A 21,544-nucleotide genomic window follows, 5' to 3' on the forward strand; every position below is an offset into this window, starting at 1 on the left:
TTAAGGTCTGAGCACATTCACTATTAAAGGGCTGAATACCAAACCAAAGTTTTGCAAAGCAAAAACATTTTGCTGGACACCATGTTCATGTACCTCCTTGGAAATGTTTCTAAGAAAACCTCCGTACTATTCTGTACCTCTGGTAACTGGATTGGTAAAGATATCTGAATATAGATATCTTTACAGTCTGTGTTCTATGTGATTAGGGCTGGGCCAAAGAACATCAGATCATCAGATAAGTGGTGTGTTAAGAAAGAAAGGTTAAAGCAATATGTTAGTAAAACATGTAAAACACTGTGGGATGAACTCTGTCATAATTTTTCCTTCTACCACTTATCTTGATTTATAAGTTTCCATAAGAAAAAAAAAATCAAATACATCTGAACTACAGACAAAAAATGTGATTTATTAAGTTAATTGTGGTTCCTATGAAAAAGGCTTTGTTCCTGTTTGTATAAATATTTGCAATGATACAGTACATAACGCACAATAACTACATAAACCTTGATTAAAAAAAAAAAAAAAAGAGTTGGTTCAAAATTTCTCACTATTTCTAAAAAGAGATCAAATACTTATTCTTTGTTTTATTTCAAACCCTTGTAAAATAAGTATATTTAATCAACTTCAACTAGTTGGTTATAAAAATGGAAAAGCATAAGAAAAGTTCTAAATTAAGCCTAAAGGAAACACAAAAGAAGTTTGCTAATCCTCAGTAATGCCTGAGAAATTCATTACAGATCCCTGAATTTTATGAAGAAGCAAGTAAACATGACTGGAGAAAAAGGTTATGCTATCATAAAAATATGCCTCACTTATTCAGAAAAATGTAGCTATATTTTAATTGACTGCACAGAAGCTCCAGATATACAGCGTTAGTGAAAGTCCTCTGGTACGTTCTGAAAAATTAATGAAGCCTCATTTAAAGAGTGTACTAAGCTATTTTAGATCATGGCTGGGAAGTGGGGTAGGATTGATGGAATTCAGGACAGACATATTAGAGCTGTTTTTTAGCAAGAAAAATTATATTGTGAAGTGTGAAATTTAAAAATTTAGTAAATAAAGATATCAAAATCATTTTGACAGAAAAGAGGTAACAATTTAAAGAAAATTGCTTCGGTTTCAGGTTACTGGCTACCCCCCGATATTAAACTTTCTGCAACTTCTTGTAGGTTCTTTTGCACGTATTTTTTAAGGTAGGCTAGCACTGAAAATTCCTAATAATCTTGTTCCACATTTTTAAATATTATTATACAAAAATAGAGTTGCCCAGCCAAAGTGCTGTCCCCAGTTATGAATAAACCAGAATGTGATAAATGGTGTGTATAACCCAGAGACACTGAACAGCCATCAACAACTCTCATGTTCATGCTCCCTGCTTGTACAGTGCTCTGAATGATGTACATTTGGTCCGCAGGTGAGCCTAATGAACTACCCCAGTCCAAATAACAATATCAGGATATAACTCCTTTTCAATTATCTATTTTTCTAGCTAATATGCCACGTACAACTGGTCAACAGGATTTTTAATACCAAGCTGTATTAATAAATACTACCAAGACAATTTCATTCACATAAAGAACTTGCCCTTAAAATTACTAATAGAATAAACACAGTCCTAGGGCTCTTCTTACAAGCTATATACATGGTGAGCAACAGAATTTGAAACAGCAGATACCATGAATTATATAAAGCAAAGCCTTTGTTCTTAAGTTAGAATCATATTTTATTCAAATGATCAGAACAGAAAACAGAAAGTCAGACCTCTCCAAAAGGCAGACTTTAGTGGACAGTAATTATACCTCTCACTGAGTCCAGGCTTTCATCTGCATTTTGGATTCAGTAGTTAACTCCTGAAGTGCACAAATTAAATAAACACTTACAAAATGCATGGAGATTCTCAGATAAAAGATTTCATCAAAATACCATGCAAGTGCTCAGCATAAATGCAGTCTTCAAAAGTAATCATATTAATTTCTACAGAAGTCTCATTCCGGTCAATAGCTTGCAGAGCTCTTCTCAGGCTGGATAATGGGACAGTTGATGGCCACAAAGATGATTTTTTCATTGATAGCTCAGATGTAAGAACCATAAACATATTTGTTTCTAAATTTTTGTTACCCAGGGTCACAAAGTTTACAGTAGAAAATAATACCCAGTCCTTAACATTGCCTATTCAAACAACTGATTTTTATTTTATTTCTTTAATTATTATTACTACTATTATCTTAGTATCTTTGCAACAAAGAAGTTCAGGGATCCCTACCACTTCACAAAGCCAATCAGAGAAGGAAAGTTCCTCCTCCAAAACTTCTTGTTTAATTTGATGTGAAGGAAGAGTACTGTCATGGAAAAATCCTATGTCTGGACAGAAAACACAGCACTGAAAACTATATTATCCGAGGACATCACAAAAATAGAAAGTATTCTATCTTGAGCAAAGCACAATGAACACCACATATTTTCAGGTCTCCTGCTGTAGATGATGTACACAAAGCAATCTTTAAAACAACTAATTGAAAACTTTCTACTTATAATAGTTCTCAAATTTCTGATGGATAAGATTATTCTGTGCTAATAAAGGTGAAGAAAGACTACCAAGGGTCTGTATCCTGTCAACAACCCCAGATAAAGTAGTGTCATTATAAATTTGTGATTCTTCCTACAAAATACTAACTAGGAATATAATTAATACCTGATAACATTTTTTTGGAATAAAGATCTTGCCAAGCAATTTTTGACAGCGTTATTTTTGATAGAGGCAACTATGATTAATCTGTATATTGGGTTTTATTCAAGGCATTTGATTTGTTTTATGACATTGTGAATCCAAAACTTACATCATACAGAATTAAAGGAAAACACATCAGGAGGACCAAAAGTGGTCTCACAAAGAAAAACAAGGAAGACAGAGTATTCCTATCAAGTGATCTGTCTCACTTGGTTAACTAATCAGAACTGTAGATGGGAGACTGGAATTGAAGAGCTGTGATGGAAATTAAAATTATGGGTTTATATAGATGGATACTGTACTGTGCATTGTCACTGCAGTAGCATGGTAAAAAGGGTTGATGCAATTCTTCATTGTAAGGGCCACAGGTAAAAGTCACAGGGTGATCTTGTCTCTGGTCACAAAACTGGTGAGATTGACACTGTCATAAAATGCCCAATTCCTGAAATGCACACTGCACAAATGGGAAATGAGTAGAGAGGAGCACTAAGAAATTGTAAGTATAACTCTGGGTCAGAAGGCAAATATAACAATGCAAAGTTCAAATAGCTAAAATTATTCAGGTTAACAAAGAGAAAGTTCAGAGACATCTATGCCACATATATATAGTTACTGAAAAGCTGATTACGTACATGGAGGTAGGGAAGCATGGAGGAGCTCAGTAAAGAAGATGACAGAATCGGCAGCCCTGGGACACTTTCTCTTAAAGATATGCTTTAGATCTTTATGTCAAGAATTAGTTTAGTCTGAATGTGGGTAAAAATATAAAAGGTTGAGTTCAGATAGCTTCTGTGATCACTTCTGGCTTGGAATCTGTAGATTTAACTCCTTCTATTGATTTTCTCATCCCCTTCTGCAATGAATCTTTGGGAGTACAGGACTGTCTGCATTACATAACTTGTGTTTGTAGTTCTGTGTTAAGGCAATTTTAATAAAAATCTCAACCCTTTGAGGTTTTTTTAATCGACTGCCTGTGGGATCAAGGGATATTTATTTTTCCTTCTGATTCGTAATTTGTCTGCTGTTTGTGCCTTATACTCCACTTTCCTACAAACTATCAAATATTGATCTCAGCTGCAGATGGGATACTGGGGTTGGTTAATGCTGCACCACGGTTCAGAGAATCCACGTGGGTGTATGCCTGCTATGATGCTCAAAGGCACAGCATGCAAATTCAGTGAATCTCAGAAGAATAATCCTTCCCAGACAGACAAAATGGGCTGCTTCTTTCTCCCCTCTCCTGCTCCACCCTGCAGCGTGTGGTTTGCTGGGACTCAAACCTGCTGAGATGGTTTGAGTACGGCTTCCCAAATTGTTTCACTTGTTTGCAGAGGGTTTAGCAAAGAGTGCTGTAAATATCTTTCCTGTCCTTTGCCCCTGTTGTATATTTAAAGTTTTTCACCAGAACTGCAGTATCTAGTTTAACTAACCCCACTGGGTTTGTTAGAAGACTTAATGACTGTGAGAACAGGGTAACAAACTTGGTAATTCAGCAGTCACTCTGTCGATAGATAGAAAAGGTTATGGTAAGTTTAGCTGTTATTATTAGATAACTCCCTTTGGGAAGAATTTATTCCATTTTGATTTTGATCTTATTTCTAAAGCTGACTCAGTGACTGCCTAATGAGCATACAGCTCTATAAACCAAACCTGCTGCTGAACAGGTTCCCTGCAAAGTATTTTGCTTTCACAAAGAACACAGTATTAAATAAAAATAATAATAATAATAAAAAAAAAAATGCCTTGAAAATAAAATTATTCTATGATTATCACATCATGATTATTTCACTGGAGTCAGCAATATATTACATTCTTACACATAACTATTAAAATTGTATGTAGAACAAACAATAATTTATTTTAACATTATAAGGCTAAATGTCTAAACCACTTGCTCTGTCTCTAGGCAAAGAATGTGAAACCTCCTTCTTCCTTCTACATTCCTATCAATAATATTTAAACAAATAAATTTTAAAAAGTCCTACATAAACACTACATACTACTCTTTTCAAGTTTTACCTGGTAACCTCTTCAATTTACAACAAACAGACCAATCCTCATGATAGGCTATTACGTAATAGCGATGGGATATTACATAAATACAGCACTATTGTAATCCCAATCGTCTCTTAAACAAAAGCAGCACATTTATACATAGTCTTACTAAGGCTATAGTTCCTGTTTTAGGTTCACCACTGGTAAGGCTCAAGCTCAGGATGAGCATGTAACTCCTGTTGGCAGGAGTTACAGCTCTATACTGTGCTTGGTGTTATATACACCTTATTCCAGGGAACGTCAAAGTACAGGCAAAATATCACAAAATGTAATGAAATCAATGCAAAACTTTTCATATTTGACCAGCAGCTTGAACCCTATCCTAGACAATTCTGAAATAACTTCTTTACCCTCATTCATCGAGTTGATAACACTCTTGTCATGTCTTAAATGCTACAGAGCTCATTTGCAATATTCCCTTTTCTAGGTGGCATACTTGTTCCCCTTTTTCTAAAAAAATAAAAATAATAAAAAATAAATAAATAAAATCAAGACCTTTTTAATTCCTAATGAAAAAAATAATGAAAAAATCTGTGTTATTTGGAGGGAAAAAATGGACTAAATCCCACCCTGAATTATACTGATGTCACTGAAAATCAATTATGCTAATGTAAGAATTTGTCACGGGGTCTATATGGCCTTTAGCAAATTAGCTTTCTGAAAGCAGAATGCTGAATTGTGGTGGTTTATTTGATGAGCATAGACTCTGATTTCACATGTCACTGAACTTAAGCAACTCCAACTAATTTAAATTATGCAGACTAGGTAGAAAGGGCAAGGGCCCATATGCTTTAAATCTAACCTCCTAAGTTGTGGCTAAAGCTCCACATTCCAAACATTTAAAAGCTTACAACTGTTTAAAGACCGCCTCTATTATCCTTACTCACTATGATTATATCTGCAAGGAATGCTATAAGAAATGGTAATTGCTCTGGTGCAATTGTAATTGCTTGACCAAATAAATAATCTAATTATTTTAAACAACAGTTGTGAAATATTACTCTATTGCACTATTTTTTTTATTCCCTTTTATTAATGTTCCCCAAATGAACATTAATTTTTCACCAACTTGAAAAACAAGATTTATTAAGAGAGAAGCATTACCCCTTACTACACAAGAATACATTTAATATTCAGCACTGCAACTGTTTCCTGAGAAACCTGCCTTTTCCTTGTTTGATCTTACAGGTAAATCCTTTTGTTGTGTTAGAATCCGTATTACCCATCATCAGAGGTTTGCGTTCCAAAGAACTAAAAAAGAAAAGACAATGCAAAAGGTAACAGATAAAGAAGATAGAAGAGCTGAAGTGATTTGCCTTGGGTCACACAGGATGTCGACAGCATGGTGAGGAACTCAAGTCTCCATTTTTAGTCCTGTGCCTGATTCACTTTCACCTCAGCATTGATTTGACTTATTATTTGGAAGCTTTCTTCTTTCATTGTTGGTATCTGCATATTACACGACACAAAAAGCTTCAAGCTACTGATCACATAAATACTTTTTTTTCCCCATACTGCAAGAGATTTTGTGTCTGCCATAAACTGTTGAGAGACACATAATTGCTGTGAGAGCCAACAGAAAGGTAGTCATGTCCTAAATGTGAATGAACAAAGGTGATGTTATATGTGTCAGTATTTCTGTAGGTCTCTAAATCTGTGATATGTTACAAAAGATTCCCGACCAGTGGAGATATGAAGCAGGATCAGTCAACTACGTATTAAGCATTGAGACAGTGTCATTAGTGTTGCACCTGATCCAACAGCCTCAGGAACAAGTGGTGATTCCCATACAAAAAATCATTAATCCTGCCCTGCATGGCCTCTGACAATTTATGGAATCTCAGAGAGAGAGCTTAGAATTACTAAAGCTACAGGAGTTAGGAGATTTCTTAATCAGAGACTCTAAATATTCTGTGCATGCTTTTTCTGTGCATTCTTACACATACAAGAATTACGTTCCTACCAGTGGGTTTATTTTATTGATTATTATTCTTTTATATTCTGTTCACAGAGATTTTAACATAATGTGTACATTTCCCATTGTGTTTTTCCTCTGGGATTTTATGATCATCACAGCAATCCAAGCTTATCAAAAACACAAAAACTGCCTAGCTTGTAAATCTACATTTCCACCCTATTTACTGTGATTTACTTCAATAATGACTGCAGATGCTAATAGTAGTGACAAAGAGATTTTGTTGTTGTTGTTGTTAGTTGTTGGTTGTTTTTTTTTTTTGTTTTTTTTTTTTTTGGGGGGGGGAGGATGGTACTTCCATATTTGCACTACTGTTGCTGTAATATTTGTTTACAAAACAAGATTACTTTGGTAAAATAGGTACTACATTGGAATTCCTCATTGGTAATGAGGTTTGTTATGAGATAATTCCAAGAGACGTGCCAAGTCCAACTTGCTAGAACCTGACTGTATAGTGGTTTAGAATTTATTGTGTCAAAATAGATTGAAGAATTAACTGATCTATAAAGAAGGTGCACAGACACTGTACTTAACACTAAATCTTAGTATAAAATGTGGCTGAAGGAGCACAAAAGCACCACACACTGATACTCTTTAAGTAGTCACATCCTAATTTACAAAGAGTGAACATCACAGAAACCTGATGGTCTTTTGTTCATTTTATTTGTTATGTCCTCATAATAACACAGAACAGGAATCTGAAGGTGTTTCCTTCATACTGAATGAGGACCACAGCAAGAGTAGCTGACACATGCCCCCCTCTCCCCAGCAGAGCCTGCCTTTTGCTTGGTAGGGGGTCCCTGTTGATGAGACAGGAAAGGAGCCCCAGGTTCCCCCCTCCGCATCCCCAGGGCTCCCGTTATGCATCAGGGCTGAAGCAGCTTTACTGGTTATATAGCAGCCTCAGTACCCAGCCAGTCTGGGTACCCAACAATCATATATTAAGGCAATTTCTCAGACAGTTTTGAGGGTGTAACTAGCATCTAAAAAGTGGAGAGAAGAGAGACATCCCAATGATGCTGAAAATCTGATCCGGAATATCTAGAATAAGGAGGCCTCAGGCAGTTTTTTTGAAATTACTTGTAGTGCTAACCTGAGGACTGTAAGTGCTTATCTTCCCACTGAAATTATTTACTGAGCTTTTGTTTGTTTAAACAAAATTCTGCTTCACAGCACAAAACAATTAGCAAATGAGTCCTCTTTTTTCTTATATTTGACATTTTTTTACAATACAAACATAAGAGGAGGTTGATACCTTGCTGTCAACACATATGTCAATCAGCCTTCACTATACACAGTATTATTAGAACTACAGATGGCATTTCATTAAATTGATTATAGAAAATGTCATGCTAATTAAAATAGAGAATGCTTTCTGATTTAATGAACAGGAGGTGCTAGACAAATCTTTGTCTAATTAAGTGTTTGCTAATTAAATAAAATAGTCATTTACAAAGATATTACAGATTCAGATGAAATTTCAATATGCCAGACAAGTCACGTGTCAGCTGAGCAAGATTTGCATTACTTTTCTAAAAGTTTGGGCTCTTGCTAGTGGTGCTTTCAAGAAAACATTTATTCAGCACTAGTTCTATAGTGTCAACTGTCACTTGTCTAGAGAATTAATTTAATTTAGTAGAAAAATCCCTATTCATAATGGTTTGCACCATTTGTGGTTATAGACACAGGTAATTCCTGGACTTCCTGACTTCCCCAAGTCTTCTATTTCTCCCTCCCTTGTAATGCAAAACACAAACTAACCAAAAAACAGGCGGAGATCTTGTGGCACTGTAACTACAGAAATGGAAGCAGCAGAGTCACAGTGGCATTCCTCCAGACACCAGCAAATTAGCTCTGCTGAGAAGGTCAACTTCTCAATTATTACACAGAGTCATATTAATGGGAAGACAGAGCAGATCCAGACTGTTGCACTAATAGCGATGAATCCATCAGCCTATTCAAAACCAACCTGGATTTTTTTGAATTCTGCTTTATTGTATGCTGTAGAAAGGGGCAACTAGCTCAAAGTGGGAGTGCAGGCATTTGCACAAAACCTATCCTCCTACTTTGTTCAACTCCAAAATAAAGTGACCAGCTGCTCTGGACTGGCCGGAAGAGTTAAAATCTCTATCCTTTATGAATGTTTCCTCCTCTTTTCTGAATAATACCATCAGCTGTTATATAAAGTCATGCTCCAGTTATGTCAACTTTCAGTGGTCCTAGATATATTTTTCATCAGTGTTTGAAAATCTTCAACTCTCTCAAGAGGCACAATTCATTTACAGAATCACAGATTTCTCTACCACACAATTGCACAGGGTCCTGCCTTATAATTGCAACTACTGATAACCTCATGTCAGCACTTTATATGGGAGAGAGGAAGCAGGCAGCTCCTGAGTATTAACAACTCTGCTTCAGGATTGATTTACAAGAAAAAAAAAAAAAAAGAAAGAAAAAAAAAAAAGAAAGAAAAAAAAAGTGAAATATATAGTGCAATTCAACCAAGCCTTCTTCAGTTTGAACTAAGCCGGTGATGAAATATTCACTGCAGATCTGTGGAAGGGAATAAGGTGGACAGTGACCATCAGCCACAGGCAGTAATGTCTGTACCAGCTCAGCTGAAAGAACAAAACTGTCTGCTGCCTAAGCAAGTCATTTCTTCTGTATGTATTGGGAAAATGTAAACACAAGAGAAGGAACTGAGTTATTTCCCAAGGACATGAAAGACATAGCTAGATAGTATAAAATGAATGCAATCACAGAGTGCGTAGCTGAAAAAAAGTCCCAGGGACTCTACTGTGGCTTAATCCAGACACACTGTGGAATCTCAGTGTTCTGTCAAATTAGTTTTCACAGAAACTAAACCATCACACCCAGGTTTTTGAAAGATACATTCCTCTTCTATGTGTTGCCATAATAACACAAAGCTGATGTGAGTTAGAAACTTCCAAGTTTTTCCTACAAGCTTACCAATTTATTCACTGGTAACTTAATACATCATAACCCCTTGAGGACTTTGGTCCTTCCATCTGTAGCTGATAGCAGAAATAGCTGGCTGGAGTTATTTCTTCTCTAGCCTTGTCGGATAGAGTAAAAGCTATTTCTTCTCCAGTCTCCCTGGATGGAGAAATTTTCTTTCAGTTCACTCCCGCCCTCCTGGGACTCAGCCTGGGAGGGAGTGCAGCACCTCTACATAGTCTGCTCACTCAGACTTCCCAAATCCAGGTTGTCCCAGCAGGGTCTGTCATTTTCTCCATTTCAAGGGCACACATGGATCAATGCAGCTACAGCTGAACTCCAGCTTTCTGCAATGGTCAGTTCACCACGTGAGATCAAGATGTTAATTTTACATAATTTAAGGAGCTAAAAATTACAAAAAGTTAAAAGAAAATAGGAGTTATGCCATAATTAATCTCCTATCAGAAATAATAAAAGTTTAGAACACAACTGAGCAAAGCACAGCAAAGGAAATGAATAAAAATAAATGTAAATGCAAATGCTAATTGTGCACTGCCACAAATGGGAAGCAATTATCTAGCTCAAACAGCAATCAGCTGATGGACTAAAGCACGAGATTTGTCTATTTCTGTCATTTCTCCTCATACTTTCCACACTGAAATTCTTTTAATGCAGAAATTTCTGTCATTACTGGGAGTAAAATGTTAGGGATATTCATTTCCCACCACAGAGGAGAGCATTGAACATGATTTCATGGTGTTGAAAGCTAGGAAAATAGACTCAAGTCTATTAGTCCATTCCAATTTGTTTGAAATGCAATTACTGGTAAATCGGCATCAAGAAAAAGAGGAAAGGAAGGGACGGTATTTGTGACAGAGGGCTTTCCTAGGGGATACATAACTGCTTGTGTGCCACGCAGTGCTGGCAAGGCCCACCAGGTTCTTCCTTCTGCATACCTTGTAGTACCTATGCTTTTATTTAGTTGTTCCCTCTGTAAATAAATAAATAAATAAATAAATAAAATATAATAAATATAGGGACTTGAAATTAGAAATTATACTGTATGTAAGATGCTAAAAAATGTAGAGATGGAGAATAGAGAAAGATATAGCAGCACTTTTTCCTCACACCACATCATGCAGTGACATCAGCCATTTTGTAGTGTAGTTTTGCCAGCACAGAACAGAGTCCACCTTTTCCCAAATTTCACACAAAGCTGCTCAGCTTTCCCTACTCCGTGGAAACATTTTTGTTCTGAAATAAAAAGTTGATCTCTGGTTGCTCTCTTAGAATTGTACTGAGGACCATGATTGAGCCAGTTTGGCAATGGACTCAGCCAGCTGTTGCCCAAGTAACATACATGTCCCTGGACTATTGAGAAAATCAGGGAACAAATTGCAGTCTCAGTCACACAGCATATCCCAGCCTCTTCTCCAGAGAGATAATCAGGTATCTCGATACAACAGCACTTCTCTGACAGCCTTGGGAGCTGACCCTTCTACTAAGACTGTCAAGAAGATAAGCCAGATGGGACATGGACAGCTCTCCTCCGGAACAGGCAGCATGGCCTAGGGCAGATTTCACACAGCTCATTATTGGCAGGGTTGTACTTTGTATAACAAACAGTGATTTCAATGTGGGAAGATTTATACAGTTCTCTAGTCCTATATAATTACAATTCTCAAATAAAACTGGGTATTTCAACCTGTGACAGAATTGTAAGCTTCCTGTGCTTTGAAAACACCCCTGACAGCTCAGCATTGTTCCTGCTACAGTACTGTAGATGTGGCACAGACAAAACCAACAAGTTAGAAAATTAAAATTCATTGGCTATGTACATATCGCAGTAAAAGACCAGTCTCGAGGCTGCAGTTTGCTCACCCCTATTTGTCTACATGAACGCGTCTCAGCAAGCTGATTCAGCCAAAGCTGGTGGCCCACTACTTACCATACCTCACAGGCTGAAGGCTTGCAGTGAGAAGATCACAAGCGTAATATTGTAGTGGTCACAGGGCTGTCCTTAACAAGCTGTGCAATGCAGCCCTGGAGAATCCAGCAATCCCAGCAAAGCATGTGAAAGGCAAGCAAGGTCACAGCAGAGGATCGCTGGGTTTACACTCACATTCATGATGCTTATTATTTACTACTCTCCAGATCGTTTCCATAGTACATTAAAATTGTGCTAAGTCTAGTATAGGTGTAGTAACCTTCGCCTTAAAGAGATTATAATCAAAATAAAGGGTAGAGAGCAAGTCATTATGCAATGTAATCTTTAAACAGTAAGTGAAAGCAAAGATAATCTAGAGACAGATTATTTGCTACTGCAAAAGCTTGCAGATGGCTTTGTGGAAAGCAAGCAGGCAATCGAAAGGAGAAAAATAGATAGGTTTACTACCAAATTAACTTTACCCAGATCTTATCATATGTTTCATTCAGGACTGGACAACTTTTTAGCAATGTATTATGTCTCTCTAACTTTAGTCAATGAAATCAGAGGACAATATATACTTTTCCACAAGAAATAAATATATCAATCCCATTAAAAACTTTTTTTTTTTTTTTTTTTTTTTTAAGAATATGGTCGTGGCAAATAACATTCCGTTTTGTTGCTCCATTTTCTTTAATTCTTAATGACTCCTCTTCTTCAAAAACAGCTTTCTATTATAACAAAAACAGAAATCACCAAATTTACTGCACCTGGCTTTGCTATTGTAAGGCTGCATCAGACACACAAAAATTACTCATTAGACACACGAAAATTACTCATTACACAAGCAAACTTTCCTCTGTAATAAACAGGCTGACTATCTTGAACCTTAGCCTGTGGTCAGTACACGGAGAGAATAATCTAAGAATAAAACTAATCATCATTATCTACTGGAGTTCATCATTCAATGATCAGGAGGATATTTAATTCTATCCAGCCTAATTTGAATGACTCTCTACTGTTAGTTTTTTTCTGCAACTGGTACACCACAGGTACATCCCTATTGACAAATGGTACTGAATCTGTATTCCACAGGGAGAGAAAAAAAAAAAAAAAGGAAATGACACAAAAGACAACATTGCTTCAGATTTATTTAATACTATCAGAAATATTAATGCATATTAATCACCAAAAATAGAAATGGTTCCAAAATTCTGGCTCTGGATGCATGGATGCAAGCATCCTCCAGTGCAAGAACTATGCTGTCACTTTGTGTAAATACTTGTTAATATAACAAATATTAACTCCTGTCTAGGAGTGAATCTTCAAAGCTTAAAGTCTGAGCTTCTACCTCTAGAAATAGTAACATCACCATCAACTGGTGATATGCAATGTATTCCATTTGAGATGAACAGCACATGGTGAAAGAGATTTCTAATTATCTGAAAAACAATCCTCTCTACTTTTTCTTACATTGTGTTTAGGTCTGAGAATTGGATAGCAATAGGTAAAAGATCATGATCTTAGATACATAGTTTAGATCTAGACTGGAATTCTGTCTTATAGATAACAAGACATTTTTGTACCTACTAATTTGCTGCTACTGAAAGTGAAATTAGAATTCTAAAAATCTGACCCTGAAAAAAGCTTAATATATCTGGTGCAACATAAATGCTTCTGATTTTGATAAGATTTTGTCACTATGTAGGAGGTACAAAAAATTCAGTAAACCTTTTTAAAAAAAAAAAAGTACATTTACTCTCAGCCCCTTTCAGCAATATCTTTACCATGTGCTTCAGTATCATTGCACTGAATCCAACAGCTTTGCTAGAATTTAGACATGTTTGTTAAAATCCTGACTCTAGTGGAGTTAATAAGAATTATGCTTCACAGTGCTGTGGATGCAGAATTCAGCAGGTGCAACTAAATGTCATAGAATTACATGATTAGCAGGATGTGCTTTTTTATTATATACTGCCAAAGGATACACAAAATATTCAACATTATTATTACAATAAACAAAGGTAGGCAATTTTCTGTTCACACTTAATTATTTAACCTGCAGTATAGCAGGTGTCTCATTCTGATTTACAAGAAAAACATGTTGATTAAATGAAGATCATTAGTTCCTGAGAATTATTATACAACCAGAAATATGTAAATCACATCATAGTGCAGTTTAATTATTTTATTTATATATTTTTGTGAACCTAAAACAGCAGTCTAATTTATTTATTTATTTTTGTACTGAGCAGTCACCTGGACTTTGAACAGGAATTAGACATTTGAAAGTTACATATGCCATTAACATTTTTGTCCAGATGTATTAAATCCTGAATATTTAAATTTAATTTATGAAATGTAAGTACTTACAAGGCCTTGTTTTCATATGTGTTCATAATTTACCATGCTATTGGAGTTCGTGGGAAATACCCGTGCCTGTTAATTTGAAAATTAAATGCTGAGTGTTTAGGTCTCTAATCAACACAGGTACGGAAACACAGATTTAGCACTAACATTTGAAAACACTGGCAGAATTTCCTTTGGCATTCAATTTTTTTCAGATGTCATTGTATGGACTGGGCCTGTATTTTGAGTTCTTTCAAAATTATGAAGGTGATATGTTAGGGACACCTTGTGCAGCTCATCATGCAATAAATTTAAACTAAAATTTAGCTAAACAATAACATCACAAGAAGAATATTAAAGACTGAACATTAGCATATTATAATATGAGCCGACAAAAGAGAAAAATAAAATGTATCATGACACCGTTAACATCTTACCTATGACTTTTTGCTATAATAATGCTGGGGGAATTATGAATAAAATAAATTCACTTAATTTTACATTGTAGTGTGAAACCCACTAAGGCAATGCAAGAACTCAGAGCCCATTCTGCCCTGCTCCATCCTGCTGCAGCACTTCCACTGTCTGAATCTGTCTGTGTCATTGTAAAAAAAAAAAAATCACTATTAGGGTAACAATAAAAATTGCATCTAAAGTTATCTATCATACTGCAAACACACCAGTGGGGATTGGCCCTACACTGCCAGTTAAACTGCTGCTTGCTTCAGTACTTTGACATTCAGGAGCTTTGTGAACAGCTTCAGCTCTATCTCCCTCTCACTTACAGCAAACAGCCCCAAATACTGCCCCTCTCTGACTATTACAGTGCAGAGGAAGCATATTTATTTTAATATATTACACACAAGAAGCAGGAATCCATTAAGTCCATCAAGATCTGTGCTTTCCAAAACAGTAACAGGCTTAGAGAAATACAGTTTAAACAATTATAGAAGCAGGCTTTCTTGATAAATCCCTACCCAGCAATGACAACAGAGCATTATACATTCAGCTGGCTCCATGACCAAACTGCCCAGCACGTGCTGCTGAGAGCTTGGAGACAGTGTGGCTGCAAGCAGTAGGTTGAAAGCACAAATTCCCTACAGAAAAGGAATGCTGAAATAAAGGTGTTCAACACTTCCTTAGTGCCTCATGTGTCCCACCAGAAAGGAGCACATGTAGTGAACTTGCATCTACTTTCCCAATGCCCTTTTGTATCCCCCACATTTTCAGCAGCAATACTTTTTAGGAAGGCTCCATTAGTGACATTCAAGTTTTCAGGGCCAAACATGGACTTCTGAGTACTTGCTGATGGTTCATTATGACTCTGAAAATACATTTTGTAGTTGGGCCACTGCAAGTCACAGATAAAAATGATGTATATCTAGAGATGTATTACACAATCCCTATTGCTTACTGCACACATAAATTTCTTACTGCATACAAACACACATTCCATCTGCACAGAGCTCAAACAGTCCTTTCTTTACAGTGGCATTTCCCTAAATATAAAAAGCAATAAGAAGTGGAAACTTTACTCTTAATGTAACACTGATTTGCAGCATTGGATCAGCTCTTAAGACACAGGCCTTCACTGGCAACAGACATATTCTCCCTCCTTTTCCTTTGGGAAAAAAAAAAAAAAAAAGTTTTCTAGGATGGCTTCACCAAGGAAGCAAGGAAGGAATTTACTGCAGTTGAGGATGGATGTCTTGTTTGAAGCAATGCCTAGTTTGGACCAAGAACCCCCAGCCTAGTGCCAGTGACTCCAAGGAAGACTTTTCACTTTTCTTACTCAGCAGTAAGGCAGAAGAAGAGAGTATCCAACCCCCTCAATGTGAAATATCAGCACTATCAGTCATTGCACAGTAAAGAGGACATGGGACATGCTTGGCATACTTGGTTTTGCGGAAATGAGAGGAAAGGAGACAGAAGTGGAAAAAAAAAAAAAAAAAAAAAAAAAAAAAAAAAAAAAAAGGAAGAAGTTAGCTCTTGGCAAGAGCAGGTTACTTACTCCCTACAGCAAGGAGACTAACTGGGAGAAAACTCTACCTTTCAAAATATTTGAAGCTCATCACTGGCAGTTTTGCACAGCTTGGCTCTGGCTGTTCCTGCAAGACTTACATCTTTTTTTTCCTACCTCTAGGAACTGTAGTGGGAGTATGCATCCAAAATACATTCAGTAATTTCAATAATTACAAGACTACCTACAGAACATGATTTTGTTTCTAGTTATGAAAAACTGGCCAAATGTTATTAAACATACTCTGCAGTCTATAGCCAATAGACTCACTCTTCTTCTGAAACACCACACATCACTGACTTAAGAAATACAATAAATAACCTGCATTTTTTTAAATGCCACCTTTTAAACAAAATATTTTGCACAGTGAAAATGTACTGGGTTTCAAAATATTGTGCTTCTAGGTACGACTTGTAATTAGTATCTGTGATTCCATCACATTTATTTTTCACTTGCAAAGCAGAAAAACAAAGATGGTTAAACCTGAGGGTGGGATACATAGTTCAATGTTAAAGTGAAGTGGCATCTAACACTGTACTTTTTTTTTTTTTTTTTTTTTTTACAGTGTTGCATTTCACGTACACCATTATAAATTCAATAAAAAAGTTCTACAAATAATTATCAAAAGATAAATGTTAGCTACACTGAATAGACCACATCAAGATTTCTCATATCCATGTAGAAGAGGTCATTTAGTATGACCCCTTTAAACTATATTTCAGAGACAATTCAGTAAAGCCTTTCAGGGAAACAATCCTTTAGAAACAACAGAATATTGCAAGCAAGCAGCAAAGGAAGTTCTAAAAGAAATAAGAATAGATACTATTCTGAAGTTCCTGTAGTGCCTTCCTAAGATCCATACATTTAACTATTCAATATGTCCAATCAAACTTCAATCACATCATATAATATGAATGTATATCACACCAACAAAATAAATAACACAATTCCACAATTTCATATACTGATTATTCAAAATAAATAAATAAACAGAAAAACTACAGTTCATATAATGTAAATGTAATTAAGTTATTTTCTTCTGAGTATCAATTTTCAAAATGTACTTTCTTGTTCATGATTCCCATGCAAAAGACACCAGGGTGGCATTAAGCATTATGAGAGCAAGCAGCTGCTGCAAAGGCTGTTTGAGCACAGCTTCACAGAGTGAGGAGAAGCACAGCAGTCACCTTGACCCAGGGGACCAGAACTTGAACTCACACTCACCTGGCACAGCACCAGTCACTTAATCCAGAATATAAATTCAAAAGGATTTATTTGTGCTCTATAGATTCTGAAAAACTAATATGTAATTAACATATATAATATTTCCAAAAATGCAAAATAGATATTTTTTCCTTTAAATGTTTTGTGTTTATAATTATATTTTAATTATTTTTGTAGAAGAAAAACTATTTCAATACATTGTGGTTTTAGAGAAAATGTTAAAATATTTAAAGCTTAATATATCAGCACACAGTCTAATTGATAATTCATAGAAGCATACACTGAGAGTAAAACAGGCAAGGGATTTTCTATAGCCCTTCCACCATACTTCCAATCAAAGTATTTTGCACATTGTCCAGAGCAAGTTCATCTGTAAAGCACCCTGCCTAGCTTTGCATCCTTTGAGTTAGAAAAAATTTCCCTCAACAGCTTGGGCATAGAAATAGGTCTCCTTACATAGTACCTTATTCTACAACTGTTTGAAGTGCCATTGGTGGTGATGGAAATGCATTCTGAGGAGATTTGCATTTGGTTGTAAGGTTCACTGGTGAATTCCTTAAACAAATATTTTCCACTCACAGGAGCTACTAATGCTAAGAAAGAGTTTGCCTCCCATTATAGAATATACAATAGATTCATTTAGTTCACCAGCTGGTGATTTCTGTAAGTGAGTGAGGCATACAAATTAAAAATATTTCAGTAAAATGTAACAGTTCCTTTTTGTGTTCAGTCAACATTAAGAGATTTTGCTATTCACGGCTGATCCATGCCAGTAATATTTAAGTGTTACAGGACAGCAAATAGAAGGCACTAAAGTAAGAAGTCAGCTCACTCAATTGCAAAAGCAAATTCGTGCTTACAGGCAAACATTTTACAGTCTCTTCAAATCTAAAGGAGATAAAATGAGCTGACAAACCTTTCCTTTTTCATATTGCTATTTTTCTATAGATGGAAATGGTATCTCTGACACTCTCCTAGACACTTGATGAGACTGATCCTGGAACAGATCCCAGCAAACCTTCAGCAAAGATGAAGGTGTTGGAGTCTGCATGAAAACTCAAGGACACAGTCATAAACACATTAGGTGGGTGGCTGCCCAAGGACAGCATTTCTACATGATTATAAATAAAAGTTGGGGGAGCAGCATTCTCTCTTGAATCAGGTAAGTTGCATTGATAGAATTATGGTGGCAAATGGCAGGAAGGAAAGTATGGTGACTTCTGTGCTGCTTCAGCTAGAAAACAAAAATGTAAATTTCTTGCACTAACAACAAACACACCAGTTGTGTGACTTTTATTACTGGCTTTCTGTAATTTTGCAATGATTTCAACCTCCTTATTTTCTACATGCAGTACTTTGTGTGCTACATGTAATGTCTCCATTGTATTTTAGGCATTTGAAGATACATACTAATGAACTTAACATGGTATATGATATTGCCAAGCAGAATACCCATTAGATAAGGCCATTTGGAGGATCTTAATACATGCCTTTATCACTTGGTGCCTAGTTCTTAACTGCACATTGTATTTCTTGGCACAGATTACCCTAGTAGTGATGTAAGGTAGCAGCACAGGCTATAATTATTTAAGTAAAAGTCACAGAACATTGAGATTAAACCTGTTTGAGTCAGAATACTACACCCGGTTTAATGAAGAACCTATGTCAACAACCCCTGCGGGTAACAGTGGTAGTACAACACAGACAAAATAGGTGCTTATGGTTTGCAATTCAGCTTTGGCATTCTGAAATGTTGAGGACATTATCTGAACCTTCTGGTAATCCACATTATTTAGTTGTACTCTCTGCAGATTGTATGCTGTAATTTGCATATCATTTGTTATGCTAGCCTGCAATATTTCTTTTAATGGGAAGGAATATCTTTTATGACATATATAGCAGATATACTGTTAGCACTTCTTCCTCAGCTCTGAAAAACAGAGGTATTAGCACTAACTATAACAGCTGCAATGCCATTATAATGTACTTTAAACTCCCATCTTTATTTTTAATGATGCCCTAAAGACACAGGTAGAGGAGATACCTGACTTTTCCCTAGATAATATACGGATGACTAAAGATTCTTGCACCTTCAGCTTCCATCAGTTTTCTCATAAGGTTGAAGATAGATGTCTGAAAAAGCTACAGAAATGGTACAAGAGTAACTAAATAAAAGGTGAAAAGGAAAAAGAAGAATGTGTTATATCATAAAATTTACTGAGTTACGAGCGTTCTTAAATTTCACCCTAAGATTAGTCTGTAGACCTAAAGAAAAGTTATCTTAATAACAGAAGCTAAAAGTATGTTGAATTTGGGTGAACCACATTTAGAGTTTTTATCATTAGGGGAGTATTTTGCGTACTAGAAAGATGAAAGAAACACCATTTAAACTAGCTTTTTGAAAATAAATAGACTGAGTTGTTTGCTTCAACTGGAGCTGAAAATGTTTTAATACCAACTATGCCTTCTGACATAACAAGTAGAACCTGGTGAGCACAAAATGCAAGTTCAAATGCCCTCACCATAAACTTCAACAAACAGCATTAACTCAAGTTGCAGGAAGGACAAGACTGGCCTTACTGGTAATCTGTCTCTCTCAATTTTTGAGTAGGCTGGTCTTAATTTTCCAAAATGATTGAGCTGAAAATAATTCAAAAGATGTTTACCACATCTCTAACAAACATCCCAAATGCTACAAGATAAAAAGGAAGTGTATTTCTTTTGCTGCTTCATGAATTGTACCTGAAACCCTTTGTGAATCAGACCTTTATATTTGTTCAAAATAACTAAAAGCCCCTTTACCTGAAGTAAATCCTTGATCTTTGATCTGATCCACAATCAGCATTTTACGTATATACACACACCTACATCCCTCTATCTTTCTTCAGTTTAGTTGCTATAGCAAAACATTCATTCACTGCACAGTCAGTTGTTCAGCTAAGAATGAGCAATTGCTGTACCAGTATCAGAAAGGACAAAACAGTGAACTCAGGACTCACAGCAGCCAAAACTTGCTTTAGCTGCACACATCTCTTGAAAAAGAATGATGAGAAGTGCTAATATGCTTTGAATCAATCAATCCTGTGAAAGGAGAGGCAGAAAGAACTTCCAGATACACTCCAGTCATACAAGTCATACATCAAACTTTTCACTCACATTTTCTTAATCTTAAGTAACTAAGCCTAGCACTTAACTCATGGAGATGGCGACACCATCCATACAGAGAATGAAAAAATGCAATGTATATGCGTCATTGGAGATGGACTAGGAAAAAAAAAAAAAAAAGGATAGGGTGATGAAGTCTCTAATATTAGCTTTAGGAAAAAAACTGTACATTTACATAGGCACCATAAACACATATGGAATATACCTTTCCTATTGCTACTAGCATGTTTCTGTTAGGCTCCCGCTCTATAAATTACCATATTCTCTTGCTAATTTGGATGATTAAAAGCCTCTTGCTTCAATGATATTTCCTTCACAAGTCTGACGAAGAACAATTGTGTAAGCTGCAGAGAATACAGATAACTCTTCTTTCACAACTGTTGAGGGTCCTCATGTAAGTAGAAAAAAAAAATGCTACTAGCAAAAATTATTTTCTGTTAAGATTTTTTCCATTCTCTCCCCATGATGCACAAACTACAGGTCACTTCTTGTGATCACCTCTTCCTTTCAAAGATAAACCAACTTGACTGACTTGTCCTAACATGGGGTGGAGAAATCTTGGCCACAAAGTAGAGAAGACCTATTTGACAGAAAAATCCACTTTATTCATTACTTAATTTTTTCTCTACAAATGTGTAATTTCCAGCACCAAGAAGTCAGACTAATTTGTTTATCAAATATTATTAAATCTAGTATCAGACTTGTGCTACAAATAGGTAATTTATCTGATATCCACCAATAGATGTTGCCTGTTGTATGCTTTTTATTATATCTATATTTGCAAAGAGCATTCTTTCTGAGACATCTATCTCACCACAAGAGCTTTTACAAGAAAATGCAATGTGCAAAAATACCATGTAATCATATCTGCATGTCTTTCACTGTATAAACTGTTCTGAAATCAGACTACCTTTAAATAGATTCAAGTGTTTTTTCCATGTGCTTCTCTTTCATATATACCACTACAAAACTCACTTGCAGTCTTGCTACAAGCAAGACCCAGGATGTCATTGTGATCTATCCTACCTCTGACTCTGACGGTAAACATCATTCTTAGCTCATCGTTGATCAGGGAGAAGAAGAGGACTGAAAATTGAGAGGTTTTGATATTTCTAGTGTTTATCTTCTTTTCCTCAAATCCAG

The 21,544-nt window shown here is 35.9% G+C and overlaps 1 protein-coding gene across 5 annotated transcripts in view; it reads right to left on the reverse strand.

The window, feature by feature from the left end:
* DPP10 (dipeptidyl peptidase like 10) overlaps positions 1-21,544 on the reverse strand; it is a 487,135-nt gene that overhangs the window by 129,648 nt on the left and 335,943 nt on the right. The gene's annotated exons all lie outside the window — the stretch shown is intronic.

Source organism: Anas platyrhynchos, chromosome 7 (assembly GCF_047663525.1).
Source record: "Anas platyrhynchos isolate ZD024472 breed Pekin duck chromosome 7, IASCAAS_PekinDuck_T2T, whole genome shotgun sequence".
In the NCBI taxonomy this organism is placed as follows: Eukaryota; Metazoa; Chordata; class Aves; order Anseriformes; family Anatidae; genus Anas; species Anas platyrhynchos.